We start from the raw sequence: 24508 nt of genomic DNA on the forward strand, positions 1-24508 counted from the left end.
CCACCCCCGAAGGCGGCTCTGGCACTCACACCCCAAACAGGAGGGTCCCCAGGCTGCACCTGCGGGTGCGGAGAGGTATCACCTCTCCCACCCCACCCACGTCAGGGGCACCAGCACAGATTATCGGGAAGGCTGCGGCTACACCTCGTCTTTCAACAGCGCCATTTCTGAAGAGGGGGAATCCTCGCTTCCCCGGGGCCTCGCTGCCCGCAGGCACGCCGGAGGCTCAAGAGGCTGCCTGTGCTGACGGCAGCGTTTCGGGTTAACGTCCCGTGGCGGGAGCAGAGGCCAGAAAACCAGCCCATAGCTCCCACAGCCGTAATATCCCCGGGGAGGAACCTCTTCCCCGGAGCGCGAGGAGAGCGACGGAAGCAGCGGCCACCGCCGAGGGATGAGCTCACAGAACGGTGCGCAGCCGTGAATGACAGCTCAGGTAACCAATCCACGCTGAAAGACCGCCGTGGGACACCGCCCCCTTACATTTGACGGTAGGTCCAACCAATCAGACTGCAGAATAAACTCTCAGTTCTGCCTTCTCTTTTTAACGGACAAGCAGGTGGGCCGATCAGAAGGAAAGCACACCGCCCTCTTCCCTTTCAACTCTCGCGAGTTTTCATGGGCTGGCTCCCGTCCCACCCTCCCGCCGCCGGGTGACTGCGCAGCTGCCATGTTAGTTGCTATGCTGCCAGCGCTGCCCGTGTGAGGCGGGAGGGCGGCTATGAGGGGAGGAGGCTGCTGTTCCTTCCCCCTTCTCCCCCGCAGACACTCGCTCACTCGCTCGCTCACCAGCAGGGAGGGCGCCTCTGCAGAGCCCCTCGGCCTCTCCCCTCCCCGGTCCCCTCCGCCTCCCGGCCGGGGCTGCGCACAGGGTGGCCGCCGGTGCGTGTGAGGCGGCGCCGTGCCCCGTGAGGGAGAGTCCCGGCTCGCGCGGCCGCCGCTGCGCTGCTCGGCGCTAGCCTGCCTGCCTGCCTGCGCCCCGGCTGCCGCCTCGCCGCCCCCTCCGGCCGGGTGCTGTGAGGAGAGGGGGGAAGGAGAGGCCGGAGGGGGGGTGTCCGCCGCCTTCCTCCCCCGGGCTTCCCCGTCCCTTCCTCCCCCAGCTCTTCCCCCTCCTCCCCCTCCCGGTCCCTCGGCCCAGCCGCCGCAGTACGATGTGGTCCCCGCCGCTGCGGCTGGGCGCGGGGCGGCTGCTGCGGCTGCTGTCGCTGCTCCCGAGGCTGCGGCTCGGGCGGTCGCTGCGGGGGAACTGAAGGCGGCGAGCGGCGCTCCCGCGCGCGGGGGTGCGGTGCTGCGCGCGCGCGTGCCCGAGCGTCTGCGGCGCGTGCCCGTGTGCGCGCGCGCGGGGGGTCGCGGGGCGGCAGCGGCGAGCGCAGCCCCCGCGCCTCTTCCCTCCGCCGTCCCCGCTCCCCGCTTCATCTGGAAGGACGTGGCTGTTTTATGAAGGTAAGGCGGCCGCCGGGGCGCCGGGGGCTCCGTGCCGGGGAGGGGGGGAGAGGGCCGGGGGGGGGCGGGGGGCTATGCGCCGCATTCCTGTGCTGTGACCCCACCCCCCTGCCGGCTGCGGGGGCCGAGGCGCCGGGGCTCCCCCTCAGCCCGGCTGCCCCTCAGCCCGGCTCCCCCTCGCCGCAACTTCGCGTACAGGTCGCCGCTGGCGGAGAGCGGCTCCGCCGAGCGCCCTTTTGGTGGAGGGGGGTGCGTGTGTGGGTGCCCCGCCTGTCCCCCCCGGGAAGAAAGGGGACCCGGCTGGGCTCGGGGGCTTGGGGCCGGCCCGCCGAGGGGGCTCGTAAACAGCCTTTGGGAAGCGAGCGGCGGGGGCAGGTCGGGGGCGCTTGGGGTCTGTAAAACGTGGTAAACTCGGCTGAACGGCTGAAAGGGATTTGTTTTTTTGTTTGTTTCTAGTGTGTTTCATGTGAAAGTTTGCGTTCCTGTGCTTTCTAGGCACACGTGCACGTTGCCCTGGTTATGGGCTGGGAAAATGCGTTTGGGTGCTGTCGTTGCATTCCTCTGGTACATTTTTAGCATCTCCCTCGAGCAGAAGGCTTGTATAATCGCGTGTGTCTATATGCGACAGAGACTTTCGGTGTACCTGGTGATGGGTTAACTCGTGTATACTGTTGCAGCACCAGCTGGAAGCGGAATAACGTCTTTTTCCTTTGAAAAAATCTCCAAGAGCGAGTTGCTAAAACTAGATAGCTGCCAGTGTAGGTGAAATGTTCGTACCGCTTGCCTATTCAAAGAATGTGTGTCGTTCAGATGTAAAATATACTTGAATGAACTTCGTGCTGCCACTTTACACCCTTCCAGGACTTCAATGTGGCCAATGTGTTAAATTTTTTTTAACTGTGAGATAGGAAATATCTATGTGATTTGTGTATCACAGAAGTGCTAATGGATCTCAGCTGAAGAATAATTGCTGGACTACAGTATGCACATACATCTTCTCGTCCATGGGGCATTTTTCTTGCCCTGAGCTAAACTCGGTAACTTGAATAGTAAGGGGAGTTTAGTGAGTGCACATGTTTGTCTGCTTGTTATTGGCAAATAACTGCCCTGTAATTTTGGGAGCCACTGGTGTGTTCACACACATGCAGACATTTATGAGCTTGTCACATCGTAAATGTGCATTGCAGGAATACAAGAATGAGTTAGATTAGAACTGGTAAAAACATTTTCTTATTAGATACCTATATTGTAGGAAAGTTTTCTGGTTCATTGCCTAAACATAAAATATTCAGTACTGTAATTTTATGGATGCCATTTTCTTGACAATGGATTTCTTGCTTCACTGACCTAAAAACTTGGTTTTGCATATTGGCATGACTCTAGCTTGCACCATGTTGATAAAATATTATGCTGAGTGATAAGCTTACAAATATGTACATATGTGTCTATACATTTCCTAGGCACGTTTATGCTTTATAAACTCAGAAATGTAACTGATTTAATTTTTTTTTAATAATTTTGTGGTCATTACAGTTTTTGTGTATTTTTAGATTGTGGTTTTATTTGTAGGGATTTTTAAGTTCAATTAAACATTGAAGTACAAATGCATTTTCCTCAAAAGCAGGAATGTATCAATATTTTACCTATGGGTATTTTTTCCTTAGGTTTTCAGTTAAGTTTGTTTGGAATCAGATTCACCTACTTAGGGTTTAGTTTGATGTTTATTTCTTGTTCAGTATAATTTTCCATGAAATGTATTGTTTGTTGCCATGCTCTACAATTCTGTTGTCCTGCTGATGTCTAATTTAGGTTGTACACAGCAGTATTGATTGTACACCCTTGCTAAAAATACTTTCAGGGTTGGGTATACTTACACTCTAGCAGCAGGAAAGTTAAGCCTATACTGTTTTTCATTGACTAGAATTAATTTATTCTTAGCAGCTACATTTGTAAAACACGAACAAAAGCAAAATCCTGTAATCTTAGAAGTAATGCTAATTGCTCTATGGGGTGGATGAGCTCTTTGTTAATCAACAGAGTTCATTTCATACCATTTACATGTCATTGCCATTAGCATATTTGGAATATATGGTAAGTTAATACCCAGGGTACATGATTTTGGCTCTGATCCCACAGTGACCCCTGTTTGGGCAGAGGGATTCACCTACACAAAACTTGCTGTGGGAACTGGAGCTCAAACATTCATTCTATAGACACTAGATCGATGTTTATTGTGAGCATTTGCTGTGTGTGAATGTATTGTTGTTAATCTTTGTGTTTGTGTGGCATATCATACAGGCTTCCGCATGTGCAAAGAGCTGCAGGGTTGGTGCCCAGAGTAACAGCCTAATGTGTGACATGACTATTTTGTGAAAAAGAGGGGTTTTTTTTGAAATTGCTTTCATATTGTAACTTAGCACTGCTGAACAGTTCTGATTGGTATTTGAGGGTTCCACCTCGCTAGGGTCTTTTATCCTTGGTGGCTTATTTTGTGAATGTTTTGTTGAATGTACATGGAAGTTTTGTGCATTGATTCATGCTCACATATGAAATGTGTGCTGTACAAGCATGTTTTGGAGAACTGAGTGAAAGTTACAAGTTTGAGTATACTGCAGGGGAAAGTACTCAAGATAGTTCACTCAGTTCTGTAAACAAACCTGTACTTGGGAAACAAAGGCAGAGTGTCTTGCTCATGGCAGTTTAGACCTTTGGACAAGGTAAATGGATCAGGTTAAGTGTCTTCTGAAAATTATGGTGGATTAAAAATCCTGTTTTAATTTTTCAGCTAATCAAAATTAATTAAAACAAATACTAGGCATGTGTGTACTTTGTTGTTAAAGTCAATGTTAGGTTATTTTTCTGAAATTGATAAATAGCACATTTCTGTGGACTGTCTTCTTAGGTCTCCATACTACCGTTGGTTAGATTCTCTGGTATATCGTAATTCTTTTACATCCTGTTTTTGCATCACCTTGCTTCCATTCTCACCAATTATAAAAATGATCAAAAGAGAATCTTTCAGCAGATGGTTGACTGTGCTTTTTTTTTTTTTTTTTTAAATACCACACTTTCACCCTAGTGCTGTCACTTTTCATAAAATGGCCAGACAAAATTGTCATGGGTTTTATTGTGCTCCAGCCTAAACAACTGTAAAAATGTTTTGTGTGTATATAATATGAGATTGTTTGTAGTGGAAAGAAGGAACTGTGAAGGTGGAAGAAGAAAAAAGCGGAAGGGAGAATGGCCTAAGCAGGAGACAAAACTGAAAGAGCTGAACAGTGGCCTGGTAATACAACAGCAGGTCTTTGCTGTCTGGGCCAGCTGTTCATATATGCTTGTTTGTAACAGAGGCTGTTTTTCCTTGAGGACTTGTAATCCACTGAATTAGGAGAAAAGTAGTTTTATGTAGGCTTCTGAAAGCCTTTAATTTCTAAAATTTTGCAATTTTCTGGAAGTTTTCCCTGATATGTCATAGAATTACATATCTGCAGGTATGTATTCAAAATCTCCATTTTATCTTGGAAATTTTCAGAATTATTAGAAAACTATTATGTGTCACTTAAAAAATAAATTCAAGTTTACAGTGGTTAATGTGTTCACAGAAGTTTTACTGATGTGTTGATATACCAGGATCAGATGTCTAGTTATAGGTTACAAGAATACGGTCTTTTTATGGTGATCAGTGTTACAGCGTACTGAAGTCTGCTGATTGTATGTACAGTGTCCCAGCACATGCTATGGAATATCACAGCTGGTAGTCATGTACTTACTCAGGTAGACCAGACGAGCATAACTAGATGAATTTTTGTTTTGAGATGTGAGAATTGAAGCAGCTTCTCCTTTCTCAGCTTATGCACTTTGAAAAAAGACTTTGTAAGGTGATGCAATTAGGCCTCTCTTGGCACACATCTTTGTCTCACACTGCAATTACTTCTTGGACAAGTTATAAGGCAACTGTTGGATGATAAATGCAATTCCATTTGTGTGGTTTATGAGATACCGCCGTCTCTACAGATACATGAGGAAGGGGGAAATGGCTAATATCCATTTAAAAATCAACAGTCTTTTAATTATGAGTACTTATGATCTGTAATGAAGAATGTTCTGGGAAATATTTTTGCTGATTGGGGAATGAAGTGCAGTTGCCACTTTAAGATTTTCAGGCCATCTATAAGATTTAAGAGGAAAAAAATTGGTAATCTACTTCCTATGGCACATGTGTTCCTATATTGCCTGTCTGTTCCTTACCTTCTGCAGGGTAACTAGCTGAGAGAGTAATGACTGAATTATTCTGCATGACCAAAAGCCCAAATCTTCAAATGAAAATACAACATAGTGCTGCCAGAGTTTAACATTTCCATACTTGGATCTTTTTTATTAGAATGGCATAGATCAGATTGAAGTAAGATATATTCAGTTCCCTTATCAACACAGGATTTATACTTTAAATTAAAAATCACTAAATATTTGGTATTGAATACTGAAAAACATATTCTAATGGTGCTTTTCTGGGGATGATGTTCCACTCTGGACACCTTAGTTGCATGTAACTTTCGTTTGGTAGTTTTCATAATCAAATTAAAAAGAAATCATTTAAGTGTAAACTTTCTTGTGTGTGTTAGAAGTAACAATGTAAATTGATTTGGTTTATGTTGTTAACTGTGTTTGGGTTAAACAAATGAACCTCACTTACTGTGTATCTAATAGGATATTGACTTTTAAGACACTTGACTGTACTTTAGCTTTGGCAACTTTGTTGCATTTGTGTATCAACATCTCTTTGCCCTACAGAAAACTAAGTAAACAAAGCACCGACTAAACCTAAACAATGTTCTGTGACTGTTGCAAGAGAGAGATTTGTTTCTTGTTTCTATCAGTACTGCACTGAAACTGTCTATTGAGCGCAATGGAAGTTACATAAAAAAATGTTTTCTCAGATGAGAAAATTATTCTTAGATAAGTCTTATCATTTTTCCAGTGGTTTTTTTTTTGTTTGATTGGTTTTTTTTTTAATGGCATTGGTCAGGTTTAAAACCAGAAATTGGAATTGTATCTGCAGCGGAGAGCTCTCCATGTAAATCAAAGCTGCGGCTGGTAAAAGGTAAGAGCCTGCTGTGGCTCCTTTGTCTCAGAGATATGCCAACATAGTTTGTCTTGGAAGAAGTTTAGCAAGGAAGATTCCTCTGTTTTTTGGTGGAAGGTGGTATTTGCAAGGGAGTCAAGCAAGTGGATTTGATATGTGGAAAGGCTGTGTTTTTTAAAGAATAGACTGAAATGTGACATACTAGAAACTTGTGCTCCATCTTGTCAGTGCCAATAGAGATGCAGTGAATAAAAATACGTATGTTGTTAATTCCTGTGTCCTGTAGGTAGAGAAATTACCTCCTTTTCATTAAGAGCACATAGAAATATGCCAGTCAGTGGAAGAGCAGTTACTGCCATTAATGCTGTCTGAACTCCCAGGTTAGAACAGTTTTATCTGGATGAACAAATAATTTCTTGATGATGCTTTGCCTTGTATTTTCCTAAGCCATGTCAAATAGTTGTAAGTTGAGAAGCATGTTCATTGTAACTTAAAGTTCTTATCATAACTGATTTGAAAAAAAGATAATCCAAACTTCCCAGAACTTAGAACTGTGATTCAATACCTTTGCTTAAAACAAAACAAACAAACCAAATAGGAGGAAAATCACATGGTAAAGTTGTGGGTTGGTTTGATATTCCTCCCACCCCTAACCTTGTCAGTGAATTCAGAAATGGGGGAAAAAACCTGAAGTCTTTCCGTGAAGAATTGGCTTTAGAGAGAGTTAAAACTGACATGTGTGGCTTTGTATTTGTCTGTTTTGATACTTGGAACAAGCTTTTAGTGTCATCTGAAAAAGTAGTGAGATGTATTTTTGTCTTCTGATGTGTGAATAGGGTTAAAGATGACCAGTGCTGATGATCAGTGATATGTTGCATAGTAAGTTGTTTTTTCCCATGCGGATTGTGCATGTGCACTGCGTATGCCAGCTTTTTATTGTGTCTCTAAACTGCATATAGTCTCAGTACTTAAAATGTTTTACTGAGTTTATATAGTGCCCCTTTTTTAGAAAAGATACAGTACAGGAGAAGGGACATGTATCAATTTGTTTGACTTCTTAAAAATAAAACTGTACATAACTTTGCATTCTAAATCACTGTGGCCTGTAACCTCCAAACTGTGAGCTGCTATTAAGACTTCCCTTGGAAGAGGTTCTTGGCTTTTTTCAGGAGGCAGGCTGCTGTTATGATTGATGCCATAGTCTGTTTTTAGTACTTGAGTGCAAACGAGGCTATGGGTGAGTCTCGGGAATCCTAATCTGCAAGGAATTCCCCACTTACTATGTTTTAAGGCATATGTGTTGACTACTGCATCCTGTTAGCTCATCTGAATGCACTTGCTTTCTGTGGAGCTGATCTCTTCAAACCTAGTCTTTGAAAGGACCTTTCCAGGTCTAATGTTTATGAAAAAGGGGTTTGAAAGATTAAAATGTTGCTGCCTCTGAAACTGAAGGAATGTGTCACCTTAGTCTAAGTCTGGAGGGAGAACAGGGGAAAGAGGAAAAGGACAGCTGCCCTGCAGTGATAAAACGGATAAGGTTCTGGAAAACATAATTAAAAAGGAAAGGTGAATATGTTTGGTTTGGGTTTTGTTTAATATCAGCAAGTCACATGACCTTGTGGGAAGCTTCTGCTTCATAACTGGTGTACACAACCACAGGAGGGGGAAACTGAAATACAGAAGTGGTATTACAAAGGAACAAAAAGATCTATATTATGGGGTCATGCCTCTAAATAATTTGAATAATTTTGGCTTACATGTTTTTTGTGAGCTTGAATTAGACTACTGATTTAGATGTTGCAGTTGCTAATACAGTTGCTTCTAGTTGTGCTTCTACCATCTCTTCTCAGGTTCACTATGTGTACAGTTGGGTAAGGAGGGATAGAATGTTAGCGGTAGTAAGAGTTTTTATACTTTTCCAAACTCTTGTAACCCTTCATTAATGAATATTTTGCTTCTATCTTGGTTTTATCATAAAAAATACACCATTTTGTGATAAAATACACCAATACAAGTCATAAAAAACTCCGTTTGGAAGTGGCTTGAACTTTTTGAACCTTTTAGTATTTATATTTGGGACTACTAAGGAAATAATTTCATTTTGGAGATCTCTGTCAGGGAAATTTATTTTTTGCTTTGCTTTCCTGCGTAGTGTGATCTGCTTAAAATTTTTTTGCATCTTCACTGAATGGATTTGCTATTACTTTAGAGACTTAAGGCACTGGTGATAGTGTCTTTTCCTTTAGCAGATAGTATAGATTTGAGTCCTTTCTTCTACAGCTTTTAGATCCACGGGGGGAAGTGGCTTGGTGTGAGTGTGTGTCTGGGGCGCGGCAGAATGCAGTGGATGCTCTCTGGGTTCTTTTTGTAAAGTAATTTTTTACTTTTCATAGTCCCTGTGCTTGCAAAAACTGGGTTATTTTCAAATTCACAGTTGTTAACTAAATTTTGTCAAATTGAATAATAGATGTAATAAATATATTAAGATATCTCTGCTTTTAAAAATGTGCAACTTAAAAGGCTGAGAGATACAATAAGAAAATGAGGCATGAGTAACCATTCAGGATATATACAGTTACACTGAGAACAGAATTCTTCTGCAGAAGGCTGGGAAATAGACTGCAAATTTACATCTGACAAAAAGTCCTCTAAGAGGAAATTCCTATAGGAGAACTTCATTCTTGAGATTAATTAAATGAAAGATTAGAAATTCTCTAGGTAGCTGTAAGCTATTTAATAAAGCTGAAGTAAGCAATTAAAAGACTGAGTTGTAGTTACCAGCAGAAGCATTGCCTCCTTTTTATGATCCTGGTGCTGTGTTCCCCCTGCATCCCCTGCCCCATTACATATGTTCTCCTTCGTTTTACAGGAAAGCTATATGTGCAGTTCATTAATGCTAGATGTTTTCTGCAGAAGGATTTTCATAAAAAGCATCCCTCACTGAATAAGGGTGATGTAGATGATAACTTTTTTTGGCATTGAAACACATACACAGTCCTGAGAAAACAAAGTGCTTTGTAGGAATTATACTAATGAAGTATATGTGAGAGAGCAGCTTGAAAGAGAAACCTGATGAGTATCTGAAACTTCAGCTAACATTTAGCCACCTTTGAATAGAAATTATGTTGCCAGTAAAGCTGCTTTGTAAAATCTCTGGTTTCTAAGTTGCATTGATGCAAACATTTTTCAATCTACTTTATCGGGTGTTTTTTTCCTATATCTTTCAGAGAAACAGTTTAATTCTAACTATTCTGGGAAATGATTGTAATTACTCTGGTACCTGCAAAAGGCATTTCCACTTAAGTTTTTCATATTCACTCTGATTATGTCTTGCATTCTGCTGTACCTCGTAGGCTGTGACAATTTTGTGTGCTCTATCAGTTGTGTACAATAAGCTGGGATGTGTTATATCACTAGAGATCTGTCCCTTCTTTGAGGGTGATGTGCAATAGAAAATCACATTATCATGTTGGGGAGAAAAATGTATAACTGCAGATTGGCACTGGATTCCTCAAAACTGAAGTAGTTGCCATAGTTCAGCAGAATTACTATGTTAAAGTAAATAGGAAAAATGGAAAATGTGTACCAAGTAGTACTATTATAATAATTTTTTTCAGAATAGGTTACTGACAACTTAAGTCATTAAAGAGGAGAGTGATGAGATTTTTTTTTCTAAAAGTGTTCATTACCATCTTAAGTTTATAAGAAAACAGATATGGTCTTCAGTGAAAATAAAGGTAGGCTGATACAGAAGTTCTAAAGGTAAACTTTGATTATTTTTCTGTTGTAAACAGAAAGCCACTTTATAAAAATCTACTTTCTAGGCTTAAATGACTGTAATTAGTACTCAAAAAAAGCCACAGTGAAACTTTTTTCTTTTGGCAATGTATAAATATCCTTATTTTTGTAACATTTAATATTAAAACATAATCTATTATCAGACTTTAAAGCAAAACTCTGAAAAGGAAGAGATGCTTTTCCTAGTGGCCATTGGTTTTGCATTTATAATAATTCTTTATGTCTAAGTAAAAATAAAAAAAAGTCAACTAATTATTACTAAAATAAATGGGCATTATTTTTGTTGTAGCTTCCAAACCATGGAAATGGGCTAGAAGCCCAGTTTGCTATGTACAATTAGTAGAAAACAAATTGTGCTTTGAAGGCCTAACATTCTGAAGGTGAGGTAGTATTCCTTGTCCCCTAACACACTCATCTCCTTACACTGTTAGTGGGATATCCAGTCGCCTTGCAAATGATTTAAAGTGTATTAAGGATGGCATAAAAATGAATGAATGCTCATGAAAGAGGGCCCTAGGGACCCAGGTCTCAAGCTTTCAATGCACTTCCAGCACTTGCAGAGCATGTTTGATAATATATGTATTCCTAATAACTGTACTATGTATAGGCCTAAAATCAGTAGGGAATTAGCTTTTCAGAAGCATATCTGTTTAGTGTCCATAATATAATTAACATATGTAGTACATGTCAGGTATATCTGTACACTTGCTAAATAGAATATCTTCACATTGGTATTTAGTGGACAAAAGGATGGAGTGATAACATTTTAAAGTCATGTAACAATAAATCCATGTTTTACTATAGAACATACTTGAAGAGTATTGCAAGATTTTTTTGAAGTAATATTTGAGAAGCAGATACCAATGTTCATACTTACTCTTCAGGAGTGATATGGAAATGGATATTGTATATTGTTTTTGTATTAGACTTAATGATTTCTGCCAGTATCGTACATGCTTGCACTTAAAAAAAATGTTGAAATGTTCTGTTGACTTCTTGAAACTTTGTTTGGCAATGCTATGCTTTCCATTTATTTTGTCCCTTGTTTAACAGTTTTTGTGTGTGTTTTCAAAAGCACTTCCATTCACCATTCAAGGAATTCAATAGAATTCTAATAGGAACTGCACATAAATAACTACAGAAATCAATGCTTCAATTCAGCCAAGAGTTTTTTGTGACTTCAAAAGCCACAAGAGCATTTATTATTAGAAACATACAATTGACTTTTCTTGTATTATCATTTTGCATAGTGATTTGGTTTTTACCACCACAACAAGATGTTTGACAGTTTCATTTGAAAATGATGTATTTGCATTCGGCGTTCCAAAACAGTGTAATTTTTATCTTTTCTATGAAGCTCTATTCATGTTAATCTGCATGTTTAGCTCTGTGCAAAGGTTGTCAGTGAAATATTCACTGGTGGATTTCTCCTCAAAGGTCAACCAAATGTTAAGCATAGTCTCCTATTCCTGTATTGTAATGAAATTATAAAGAATGGAGTTGTGTTAATTTTTGTCTGTTCAACTCATACAATGTAAAGCATATCCATTCTCCCAGAATGTGCAATTTCCTGAGTATAACAACCACAGAAGTAACCACCCTGTGATAGCACAGGATTGTCTTGGAAGTACTTCCAGGCTTTAGTATTTGCATTACACCTCAGGCCACGTCAGCTGTAACAGCCCTTTTGATCCTGAAGTTTTTAGCTGGGTTATAGAAAGTGAGATTGTCTCAAAGGACGTTGTTTGAGCACACTAGAAGCCTTAGGAAACTGATGCTTTTCTTTTGAAACAGCCTAAAGATGATGTGACATGAAATACAGCATTCAGTGTTCAGTAGTGTTTGTTGCCTTGTAAATGGACATCTTGAGCACTGTGGCTTTTTTGGGCAGCTCTTGTGTGCGGTTTCCATCGGGTAATAGAACAGTGTTAAAACCTTGGGTGGAAAGCACATCCAGAAGGAAACAGTTTTGTTGTGGTTGTCAGGAGGGTACTCACAGATTAATGGATTTTTCTGCATTAATGTTTTGGGTTTCACTGTTGCTGGTAGTTTGGAAAACAAAGTCAGGTTAACAGTTACTGTAGGGGCTTTTAGATGGCAATAATAGCCTTCCTGCACCTCCCAATCTCCTAATTCCTGCTTACCAGCCAGTCTGGTTCTGCATGAGGAGGATGAGGTGGTGGTAGGAACTGCTTGGTGAAATTTCATCTTGTGAACTGGTGCTAAGACTTGCCACCCACCCCTCCAATTACCTCGATGCAAACCAGCAGTCCCATGCCCATCTACTTTGTTTGCATGAGCAGGTGCTGGTGGTGGATGTGTGTTTTGGCACTTGAGAAACATTTCAGCTAGGTGGAGAGGTGGGGGAAGCATGGCCTGTCTCTTGTTCTTCCCTGTGCTAACTTTGAAGTGGAAAGACTACACAGGTGAAACTTACATTGTACCTTGAGGAAGTTTTTAGTGGTCATGAGGGGAAGAGAGGCAAGGTAGAGCATGGTGAGGAGCAAGATTAGTAACACAATGTCGTAACTGCAGTTTCATTAGCGTTCAGTGTTGTTGTCACTTGGAATTACATGCATTTAGGATTTGAGTGCCCTCATGGTGTTATCTTAAAAAGGAATGATAAAGGAAGTGAAGTCAGACTTTCTGTTGGTTCCTCAGAGTTCTTCCCCATTTCCTTTTACCACTTCTGTCTAATTCAGATTGCATTTGAGTCAGCTGCTTTCATCTTGACACTTAATGTCATTCAAGCATCCACAAAGTTAGTATGCTAATGTCTGCATTTCAACTGACTGATAGCTACACCAAAACCTATCTTACTTTTGTCACTGCAACATGAAGCTTCTTTTAATGTTGCTGGCACAATTTGTAAGCCTAATGTCTGAAGTTTATTAAACATGGTTTTCTTCCTGAAATACACGCTAGCCTTTCCTCTGTTCTTGTGGTTCTGTTGAGGGGCAAAAAAGGCTTTTTGGATTTGTCCAAGAGCAAACTTTCCTCTGTATTTCTAGGTTTGTGGGTCTGCTGCTTCTTTATGAAACCCAGCTTATGGCAGTAAACAAGACAAACCAGACACCTCAAGTTTCTCTTGAAACCGCTGCCAGTATTATCCATCCCCTCTTGCACTGCTGCTCTTACATAGCCAATCCCAAATGTATCAGTGGAAAGGGGAAAAATGGGTAATTTGTTTTGAATGCCAGAAGGAGAAACAGAAGAGAAAAGAAACAGATAAGAGAGATGGGGAAGATTGGGAAAGAAGCAGTCTTCCCAGCTCTTGCAAGTAGTTGCCAAAAAAACAAGCACAGAGGTATTAAAATATATTATTGGTATGGAGCAACAAAGACTTTATTGCTTGATACAGGACATTGTTTTGTAGCTCCACCCTATCATGTAATCCCTTTATTGAACATTGTTTTCAAACTGGTTGAGGCTCCTTTATACCCTGTTTGTAGAACAAGTGGTTAGAAATTTCTCAGAGACAAAAATATAGTCCTAGATTTGGATTTAATTCTTCTCTGACCACTTTATTTACTCTATTTTTTGTACTCATCGTTCCTTTTCTAGAAATGCTTTTTTTCTGCTGCCTGGGCAGTGTGTCTTTGACAGTGTTGCTGTCCTCTGTACCATTAAAAAAAAAATCTAATATCTAATTGGTGTTATATTTTAAGCTTCTTTGTAAGCATTCCATCAGCTATATATTGGGAAAAAATTGTGGTTTGAAGTACTTGAAAGCTTATTATATAATACATATAATTTTTGCAGTCTTAGGTGAAAAAATCTGATTTTTTTCAGTTTTATTGTGCTTTTTCAGGTATTTCATTTTGGTACTGTTTGGTACTGGAACAGTCTCTTTAATTTTTTTTAATTGATCTATGTCTTTTTCTGGAATCTTAAAAATTAATCCATTTGAACTTTTGCAATATTGAACAGCATGAGAGAGGACCCCACACACTGTGGGCTGTGTGCCTGACTAAGCATCCTCATATGTGGAATTCCCTCATTCCCTCTCTACAACAGCATAGTTGGTTTATGTTTGTATCTTGTGACCTACTAAAAATATTTCCTTTCCTTCCCACTTACCTTCTAAGATCCTCTTCTGCAGAATTGGTCTATAACCACATTGTATACAATTTCTGTATTTTTGCAATGCAAAATGCCTGCTTGAGAGAGAATAAAAATTGTCCAAACTTACAAAAGAAATATATGTTTTCAGAAAATAGTTTTGTAACTATATTTTTAAGAATAAGTGTTGTTTGTAGGTTCTGAAGACAGTAACGACAATTTAAGAAAGTCTTGGTTGGTTGGTTGGTTTGTCTCCTCTATTTCCACTTGTGTTACTGGGAATGAAGTAGATCTTATCTAAAATCTCAGTAACTGGCTACAATGTCCATGAGATCTTATGAAAACTACCAAGAAGTAGAGGAAGCTGACCAAAGAGAAGACTGCAAATGGCTGTACCATAAGAGCAACTAAAAGGATGGAGAGACATTATTAGTCATGCTCTTCAAGAATCAGTCTTGAAATTAATCTTGTTCCATTACATTCATTAATAACCTTGGTGAAAAAATTATGTCTTTTTATTAAAAGCTGTGGATAACACAGAGTTCACAATTTTTCTTTTAGTATTTCAGAGGACTGGCTTATCCTCTAAGGAAAGTAAGATAATCACATAGATTTGAGTACTAAAAACAAAAATCCATACAATTTAATAATAGGAAATCAAGTATTTAAGGCATGAAGACATTTATTTGGTTTTAGGAATCATGAACTGATAAGTACGAGGGGAATTTGGGAATGCTGATAGTAATGTAAGAGTTCCCAATATGAAGCATGAGCAAGGCTAACCCACTGAATAGTTATCAGTGATTCACTGACAGAGAAGAATGTACCTAACAGCTTTTGCACCCGGTCTACATTGGCTAATGATTTTTATTACTGGCTTAGACAGCAGAAGAGAATTGGGGATAGCATATCTTAAGTTTCACCCACAGCACCAACTAGGAGTGACTGCCAATATGTTAGAGAAAAAAAATCAATGCAGAATTTTTACATGATTTTTTGTAAATTTCTCAAGGTAAAGTAGGGTCGAATTCAATAGTGTCTGTAGAAGGTAGTGTGGTTTTAAAAATGTATTTGGAAAAACAATTTTCTAAGAAATATATCAATCTTTTTAAAGTTTAGATAGTTTCCCTTGCACAATTGTTTTACAGCCCTCCTTTACTTTTTGTATGAAAATACACCTGGAAACCAAAAGCATTCTTCTAGAGTTTTGCAATATCTTAGTTTTTTGAAGGAATTACATAAATTAGATTGCAATTCATAAGAAGCATTCACAATTTTAATATAAGTATTAGAAACTTAGTTTTAGTAGTAATCTATAGTATGGGTAGATACCCTGATTTACAAAGCTTATGGCAACAAATTGAAAAAATGGCCTTTTACTTCAGGCAGTCTGAAACCAGCTGAGGTCATAAAAGAAATTCTAGTTCTGTCCCCCTTTCTCTGAAAAAGAATGCTGCTACTCAGTGCCCTATTAGGACAGACAAAAGGCTGATCAACAGGAACATCTGGATCCTACTGTCAGATGGCCCTAGTGTGGCTCTACAACTAATTACAGCACACTCAACATTTGTGTCCTACTTCAGAGTTACAGCTTTGCAGTAAGATTACCAGTCTGTTATGTTTGGGTTTTTCCCCTTCCTATTTTTTTCCAAACATTAAAAAAAGACTTTTATTTGTTTCTGAGCAATTTATGTAATTTTAATAATTGTAAGGGGTAGATAATGACCTTTAAAGGCATTAATATATCTACTCTGTGGACTGGTCTGGCTGTCTTAAACATTTTTTTCAGTGCCAACAGCGTGCCAAGGTGAGCTGATCATATGTGTAACAAACCTTAAGGATGTTTGGAATGCTTTTGATGGTTTGTATGTCTATATGTTGTGTATACCAACAGGATTTCTCATAAAGTATTGTGCATTTTATGGAATCATAGAATCATTTATGATCTTAAATGTCTTTTCCAATTTGAATCCAACAATTAACCTAGTACTACCAAGTCCACCACTAAACTATGTCCCTAAGCGCCACATCTACGCATCTGTTAAATACCTAGTGGGATGGTGACTCAACCACTTCCCTGGGCAGCCTGTTCTAATGTTTGACACCCTTTCAGTGAAGAAATTTCTCCTAATATCCAATTTAAACCTCTCCTGGCACAACTTCAGGCCATTTCTTCTTGTCCTGTTGCTTGTTGCTTGTTACTTGGGAGAAAAGACATCCCCCCACCTCGCTACAAGTTCCTTTCAGGTAGTTGGAGAGAGTGATAAGGTCCCCCTGGAGCTTGCTTTTTTCCAGCCTAAATCCTGGTTCCCTCAGCTACTCCTCATAAGGCTTGTGTTGTAGACCCTTCACCAGCTTCGTTGCCTGTCTCTGGTCATGCTCCAGCACCTCCGTGTCTCTCTGGTTGTGGGAGCCCAAAACTGAACACAGGATTCAAGGTGGGGCCTCACCAGTGCCGAGCACAGGAGGATGATCACCTCCCTGGTCCTGCTGCCCACACTGTTTCGGATACAAGCCAGGATGCTGTTGCTGCCTTGGCCACCTGGGCACACTGCTGGCTCTTATTCAGCCTGTCAACCAACACCCCCAGGTGCTTTTCCTCCAGGCAGCTTTCCAGCCACTCTGCCCCAAGCCCGTAACACTACACGGGGTTATTGTGACTCAAGCACAGGACCCAGCACTCAGCCTTGCTGAACCTCATACAGTTGGCTTTGGCCCATTGGTCCTTATCCCTCTGCAGAGCCTTCCTATGTTTAAGCAGGTTAACAGTCCCACCCAGCTTGATGTTGTATGCAAACTTACTGAGGGTGCACTTGATTGTCAGTAAAGACCTTAACCAGGACTGTCCCCAACACTGAGACCTGGGCAATACCACTTGTGACCAGCTGCTTGCTCGATGTAACTACATTTGCCACCACTCCTTAGGCTTGTCTGTCCAGCCAGTTTTTTACTCAGCAAACAGTACACGCATCCAAGCCATGAGCAGCCAGTTTCCTATTTTAGTTAAATGTTGAATTGCCTTTCCTTTAGGATTCCTGTTTCTGCTTGTTTAGTCTCATCTGAGCTTACTTGGATCATATCTATTACAATACAAAAAATGTACAGGACTTACCTATATTGGAATTTCTTGTAAAATAAAATTCTGCTAACAAGTAAAATCATTATTTCAAACCTGTTCTTGTGGACATTCTTATTCCCTGTTGAGTGTCTAACTGACTTTTGGTTGAATTCTCTTCTGAAGTGAAAGGCAGGCAGCCTTACTGTTGAATAAATGGGTGCTGGTTTGAATTACGTTAGAGAAGGAAAGAAGAAAAGAGTGAAAGAAAAAGGTGTGTTAGATTTTTAGTGACCTGGATCAAAACCTGAACATATAACGTGATTTGTCTTGAGCTTCTGGGGATGCATCTGCCTATTCTTTTTTTCTCAAAGAAAAAAATTTTGCAGTCTTTTATGTATCTTAAACATCTTAACTATCAAAATACATGGAAGAACAAAATATCAGTATGTGTGGAACAAAATTAGAACAGTTAAGAGGTGAATATATTTCATGTGATAGTTTACGTGACTTGGGCTCCTAAGCACTTACAGCAGTTCTGAAAAGTAAATGTAAAGTTTTATTTCAATATCAATACGTACATTTGTTTTAAAGGAAAACTTAAGTTTCTAGATCAGTCAAATATTTTTGAAGAGTTCATTTGCCATCTGAAAGGCATCTCACAACTTTTAACCTAAAGCTAAGCTAATGGATGTGTGCAGCTAAAAATATATAGCGATCTCAATACTCCTTTCCCTATGCCCAATTAAACATTGGCTACTGTGTATAAATATTTTCCTTCTGTAGCAATTACTGTTCCAAGGCCTACACTGATGCCTGGTGTGGTCATTTTCCAGTAGATGTTAACTCAGCTATACGTAGTTAAGCCTATATCCCCTAAAGTAGTCTTGTTGTCTACAGCAGTAATACATCCTTTGAGCACTGTAAACCCTCTGAAGCAAGGTTCTTTATGGTTATGTGGTTTCTTAATAATGTTTTTAATGGGATTATTCTATGTTATTAATACTTTGCCTTTTCAGCAGAATGTGACTGTTCACTGACATCTTAAATACATCAGAAGCTTTCTGAATAGTAATATTAATAGGTTAAGTCTTTCACTTACAAGCAGTTTGGCCCTTATTGTTGAGAAGAGAAACTGAAGAACATGTGTATAGGTGATGCAGCTCCCCAAACCTGTAGGGAGCCTGCAGCAGTTCCTAGAGGCAGATTGTTTCACCCATTTTATTGCCCTTGCCTTTCTAATTCCAGTGCCACCATCTCAGTACTTCTTGTCATCTCCTGCTATAGCCAGGGTGTGATAGAGGTGGGTGGTCGTTGCTGATGTTGGCTGATCGGGTTTTTAGTAGCATGATGCAGCGGAAGCAATTGCATGGAGAGGTCAAGATTTATGGATGCTGCATTCAAATAACTGTTAGAAACAGCTGATAATGACACAAGTTTGGAAGGGGAGAAGCAAGTAAATCCTGCTTTATCTCTTCCTTCTGCTCCTTTTCTGCTTTACCCACAACGGGGCATCAGTACAGGTCTTTGGAGTCCATCGCTGTACCAGCTATATGGTATTTTCAGGTAGGAGAAGATGTATCATCAAGCGGCTTCATAATCCACTTGGCTTTGCCTACCCCACCCCCTATTGCCTGAGCTGAAAGTTTTATACCAATTATGTTAGATGCACTGGCATGAAACTCTTCGTAGCACAACATCTTTAATCTCTCTTTTATTTTCATACATCAGAATACCATACTTTGTCTTTTATTGGCAAAAGTGGCAATAATTATTTTCAATATGTTTATCTATTTGGACTTGGAAGTCTGCAGGATGAGAAAAAAATGATAGTGAATTAAAAGTCTAGACTCCAGCAGTATTCTGGCAAATAGTAAAAGGGAGCACACGGTAAGAAAATTAAGTGATGGTTTCTGTTAGAGGGACTAATTGTAGAAAAGTGTCTCAGTACCAATTGCAACAGGAAAGTCTGTCTTTCTGGAAGGTCTGCCAAAGTCATTGATGAAGATAAAATCCAGTCTTTCCTGAGCTGCTTTGTGTTATTGTGGGCCAAAGATGATATGCTAAAGCGATTATAGACTTTATGCCAAGTTCTGTGGGATTTAAGGATTGCTTCTTAATAGGGGAAATTTTTTTTTAGTTGTATAAATTAACCTTTTTCTAACAATTTATCTTTTGTTTGTGTATTGCTACTCCTTGTCCATTTGTAGTTGTCATCATTTCCCCCTCCCCCTCCATGCACTAGTCACTTTCAGTACCACGGGGAGAAAAATTCTGTGTCAAAAGGACTGACACAGAACGTGCTGGAGATGAGACCCGAGTGCCGTGTTTGATCAGATTAAAGATCCAGAACTCAGTAATTCCGACAATAACATGAAGAAGTGTAAAACACAGGTCCTGTATACAGTGAACCTTCCTTGCTGTAGCCACATATGGATTGGTTATAAATCAGTTTCCTAGTTTTGTTTCATTTTAACATGTAGGTACCGATCTATTTTTTTTTTTTTTTTTTCTGTAGAAGATGTAACTATTTTTAAATGTTCATGGTAAACTCAAAAGCATCTTTGGTGTCTTTCAGGCAATGAAGTACTGGACTGAAAAAGGAAGGCACTAGTGTGTTATCTTTTAAATAGAGAGCATTCTATAAGCTTTAGTGTTCATTTTCATAGCAAAAGAAAGAACAAGCACAAATTTGAAATTGTGAGGATCATGTTGTTAATACATATGGCATGTAACTATTATAAAAGTCCTTATTCTAATGCCAGTACCTGATAAGAACAGCAAGAGATGTATGACCAGTGTGGGCTGCTGCCACTGACTCACTGTGTAATGACAGGCAAATTACTCAGTTTTCTGCATCTCGTTCTACTCCTTTATAAATGAGAAATATTTTTTCCCAGTAAAACTCTTTGAGATCCTTGGATAAAAGGAGATTATTTTTTTTGTACGCCTACTGAGTATATAAATTTGAAGTGAGAAAGTGCAGCAAATACCAGATTCTGTGCAAGTCTTTTACCAGTACAGACACAGTATGATGAGTCTTGCTGCTCATTACGGATTGTATTAAACCACCTTGACTCCTGAAGGCCTCTGTAAAGCACAAGCAAAAAAAAGGGGGTTAGGTCAGCCTTGGCACTTGAGTGTCTGTGTTCTGTTGTTACAGCCTTTTTGTAGTTAAATACAGCTTTAATAAACTTTCTCTGATGTGTGCATTGATAACTACCATTCTGTTTTCTTTGATATGCCAGACACTGTACCACCTTCAGATGAAACAGTATAGGGAGCCTTTTAGAACAGTTTTCTGTCAGTCTCCATCACCTCTTTCATATTATGTCTTTGGCTCTGTTTTATCACTGAATTTTCATAATGTTTTGGGAAACCTGACCTTTCCAGAATTGTCTGTGTTAACACTATAGTCTTAATCTTCCCCCTGGCACCTCCTGAAACAAAATACAAATTAATGATTCAGACACCACAAAACAAATCACATGCCACTTGTTTCTTCCCAACTATTCTTCATTGTCATTGTTTGCTGTATTGTATGCAAGTCCTTGTGTATTCTGTAGTGAAAGGGACCTAAATAATGCAGGAGATTTTAAGGGGGGTCAGTGGCAGATAAGTAGATAAATGATGCAACAGTTTCAGGTATATACAGAAGATGATATGGAGAAACATAAAAGAATGCCATTTATTTCAGCACTGACATGTGGAAATTAACTTAGGTTTGATGTATGGTTTATTTTTTAATAAATTCATACTTATTTTCTGAAAGTCCATAAATAGGTGTTGAAGTGGTGGATGGTACCTGGAATTTCTGGTCTCTGGTGAATGACTGTCTATTTTGTCATCTTTATCTCCTTCCATTCCATTTATCGTCATTCATCATCCCTTTTTAATTTGGTGGCTTCCTTAGATTTTTTTTGTTCCCAAGAAGAGCCTCCTTTAGTTTCATCATTTTTTAAAAAAATAAATTCCATCCCATCAATGACTAGCTATCCCTGCATTTTACCTGGTTGTGTCCTGCCTCAAAATCAGTAAGTAAACAATCTAAACCTTCAGTTTTTAATTTCTCTTTACATTTCCCCCCACCTTCTCACAATTTTTCACTCTTATTCTTCTCTTGAAATTGCTTTTGCCAGAATGAATGATCTTCACTTGGCTGGATGCTAATACCTTTACTCAGTTTTCCTTGATTTGAGCATGAAAGAAGCAGCTTCCCTCCTTCGTGGCCACCTGTGGTCCTCCTTGTGCTGCTGTAGTGCTTGTGCTGCTGCACAGTGAACCATATTGGGGAATTGGTCTGACTGACAATTTTGCCAAAATTGTGTTGCTGCTTAATTCCCTACTCTGGTTTACCATATGGCTGTACAAATGGCTATGTCAGCAGTAGGGAGAGGATGATGCAAGGCTGGAAAGGAGTGGCCAGACTCAGGAGTGGGTCAGGAATGCTGTGTTAGCTGGCGGTGCCAGGTTATGTCAAAATAAAGAGTTCATCAGAGTAAAGTCTAATTATCTCTGATGTGATCACATCCTACTTCTGGAAATCCCGATCTCTGCTGCTTTTCTTTCTTAATCTCTCTCCCTCTCCCCCTTAACTGTTCAACATATTTTCCAAAACTGCTTGTTCATCTGTCTTACAATAAGTGATCAATAACCAAATCAGTAGAAACCACCATTTCTTAGTGTGCGCAGGAGGTGGAACCTGTCATCCTCAGAACATGTTGAAAACCTCATATTTAAATCATTTGGGTGGGCATCATTAGTCAAACCTGTACCATCATTTGGAGATACCTGTTAAATAATTATGATAAGGTTTAGACTGATAAGCTGCTGGAGTTGGATACTTCTAAGTTTCAAAAGAATTATTTAAGTCAGTGGTTTTCTAAGGCAGCACGTGGTAACTGTTTAGTATGACATTTTAAAGACTTGAGCTATTTTGGTAGAATCATTAGCAACAAAGATGATGTAATACAACCTTATCTGCTTTCATAGTGTCTCTCCAGCAGGGACCAGATACCTTCACAACAAATAATTTTGTTTTCCATGTCCCTGAAATCACAAGATGCTTTTTGTCTGTAAACAAATGCACTGATTAATCCCACCTTTCTCCTAGGTCTACAGAGATGCACTTCCATTAGTGTGCAGTCAAGTGATTAATTGCAGCACAAAAGTGTTTGTGGTTTGGTTTTTCTTTGGAGGTGATAATGGTGGTTTGTTTTACCCTACAGATATTGAAGTGATTCTGAAATGGTGAAACATACATCTGAATTTGTTACCTGCAAAGCTGGGGATTTTCAAATATGAGTCTAGGTTAAAACCCATAAAGAATATGAATTCACATCTGAATCCAGTTCTGTGTACTCCAATAGTGCTGGGTAAAAAGGTGTTCTGGCTCAATCCAAACCTGTGTGCAATGGTTACCTGTGTACACTTTAGTCTCAAAATTTTTCAGCCAACCTAAAAATATATTTTTGTTGTTCTTAAAAATTCCATATAAATTATGTTCCCTCTATTCCTTTATTTACTTGGAAAAAAAGTAACAGAAAAAGTGGCATTGTTTAACAGTGTGATACACACCATTGCGATATCCAGCTGTGCACATCCTTTCAGAAAGGAATGATATTAATTACCCTCTGGTCAGTCATATGAGCTATAGTTCATTGTGTTGTCCTTGCCTTCTTTCTGGCTATCATAATCCTGATTATTGACTTTCAAAATTTCCATTTGTTTCTAGGGCAAAAGGATCAATCTTTGATTCTTTCAAAGATTAAACCATGAAGTAAAACAAAAATCTGAGCTTAATGCACTGAATCAAACATAAGCTCACTCAGGCTACACATGATCATTCAGTATTAGGGTTTTTTTCAGTAAATAAGTAATCTTCCAAACTTTAATACCAGGATTTGATGCATTGCCCTGATGAAGGTGAGCTGTTAAATTCCAATCTCTTGAAGTATAAGCCAAATCAGAAATGGCAAATAGACTCTTCTGTGGTGTGTAGAATGTAAATAAATAGGACTTTTTGTGAGTTTATGTTCCACAATCCCACCTTCTCCCAGAATATCCTAAGGCCGCCTTATGTGTGCACTTGACGATCTGATGTCCATAAGGCTGGCAGCATGCCTTTGCCTGAGAACTCTTACTGTCACCTTCGTCCTATTCTCAGTAGTCATATAATGTCTTTTTAGCCGCCATCCGTTCTGTACAGTTGGTACCTGCTGGTAACATGGATCCTACTGCCTGCATTTTTCCATAAGCCCTTCAATGCAGTTCTCTTTTTTCCTCCTGAAAGAAAGGCATGATCTTCATTGGGGAGTTGCTTTTGGATTCCTGAGGTAATGTTTTTCTTGAATTGCTGCCAGTGGAGATGGTGGTTGTGTTCTTTTTACTTAAATGTTGCTGTCAAATAGTTCTCTATTTCTCCCTTGTTTCCTTGCCTAGGTTTTATGTACTTTCCATAGATGTCATATTTTTCTCTGTAAGTGTTCTGAAAACAGACGTTTTAAGTAAAGGCTCTATGATCTCCCTTAACTCTGATATAGTTATTCTGGAAAGTGATCTTGTATTCTTTTAAATTCTCTATCAATTGTATTCAGTAGAAAACTGAAATGAACTTCTTAGTGAAGCCAACAAAACAGGAAAACAAGCTCAATTTACAAAAGTAAATTTCAGGTAAATGTTTGAACTATAATTTTAAGACTTTTCCCATCCCTTGAGGTTCAGACTGAAAATTCAGCAGTCCATGGAATTTCAGGATGAGATCTAAGAACCAGATTTGTGCTATTATTAAAACTTGCCGTGCAATGGTGGTGTGGCTACTCCTACTCCAGCTACCAATATCTTCCTGTATCGTGTTTCAGCAGAGTGTAACAGCGAGTTTACAAAATGGCTTAATATAATATATAGTAGCGAAAATATTGGTGGTTGTTCATAGATGTAAGTTATTTTCCTGTAGTGACCACAGTGTGCCAGAGAGATGTACATGCAGCATAGCCTATATATTTGTTAAAAAACAAAGCCTACCACAAAGTATGCATAAGCTGTAGGTTTGGGTATCTGTGCTCTTCAGT

The 24508-nt window shown here is 39.7% G+C and overlaps 1 protein-coding gene across 2 annotated transcripts in view; it reads left to right on the forward strand.

The window, feature by feature from the left end:
- Positions 1-632: 632 nt before the first annotated feature.
- PTPN4 (protein tyrosine phosphatase non-receptor type 4) overlaps positions 633-24508 on the forward strand; it is a 118329-nt gene continuing 94453 nt past the window's right edge. Inside the window, exon 1 of one of the 2 annotated variants that reach the window (XM_055812178.1) lies at positions 633-1440. The gene's annotated coding sequence lies outside the window, so the exon portion shown is untranslated. Of the gene's footprint in view, positions 1441-4761; positions 4932-24508 lie in introns of those variants that run through there. The other variant, XM_055812179.1, reaches the window with a different exon arrangement.

This window comes from Falco peregrinus, chromosome 8 (assembly GCF_023634155.1).
Source record: "Falco peregrinus isolate bFalPer1 chromosome 8, bFalPer1.pri, whole genome shotgun sequence".
NCBI lineage: Eukaryota > Metazoa > Chordata > Aves > Falconiformes > Falconidae > Falco > Falco peregrinus.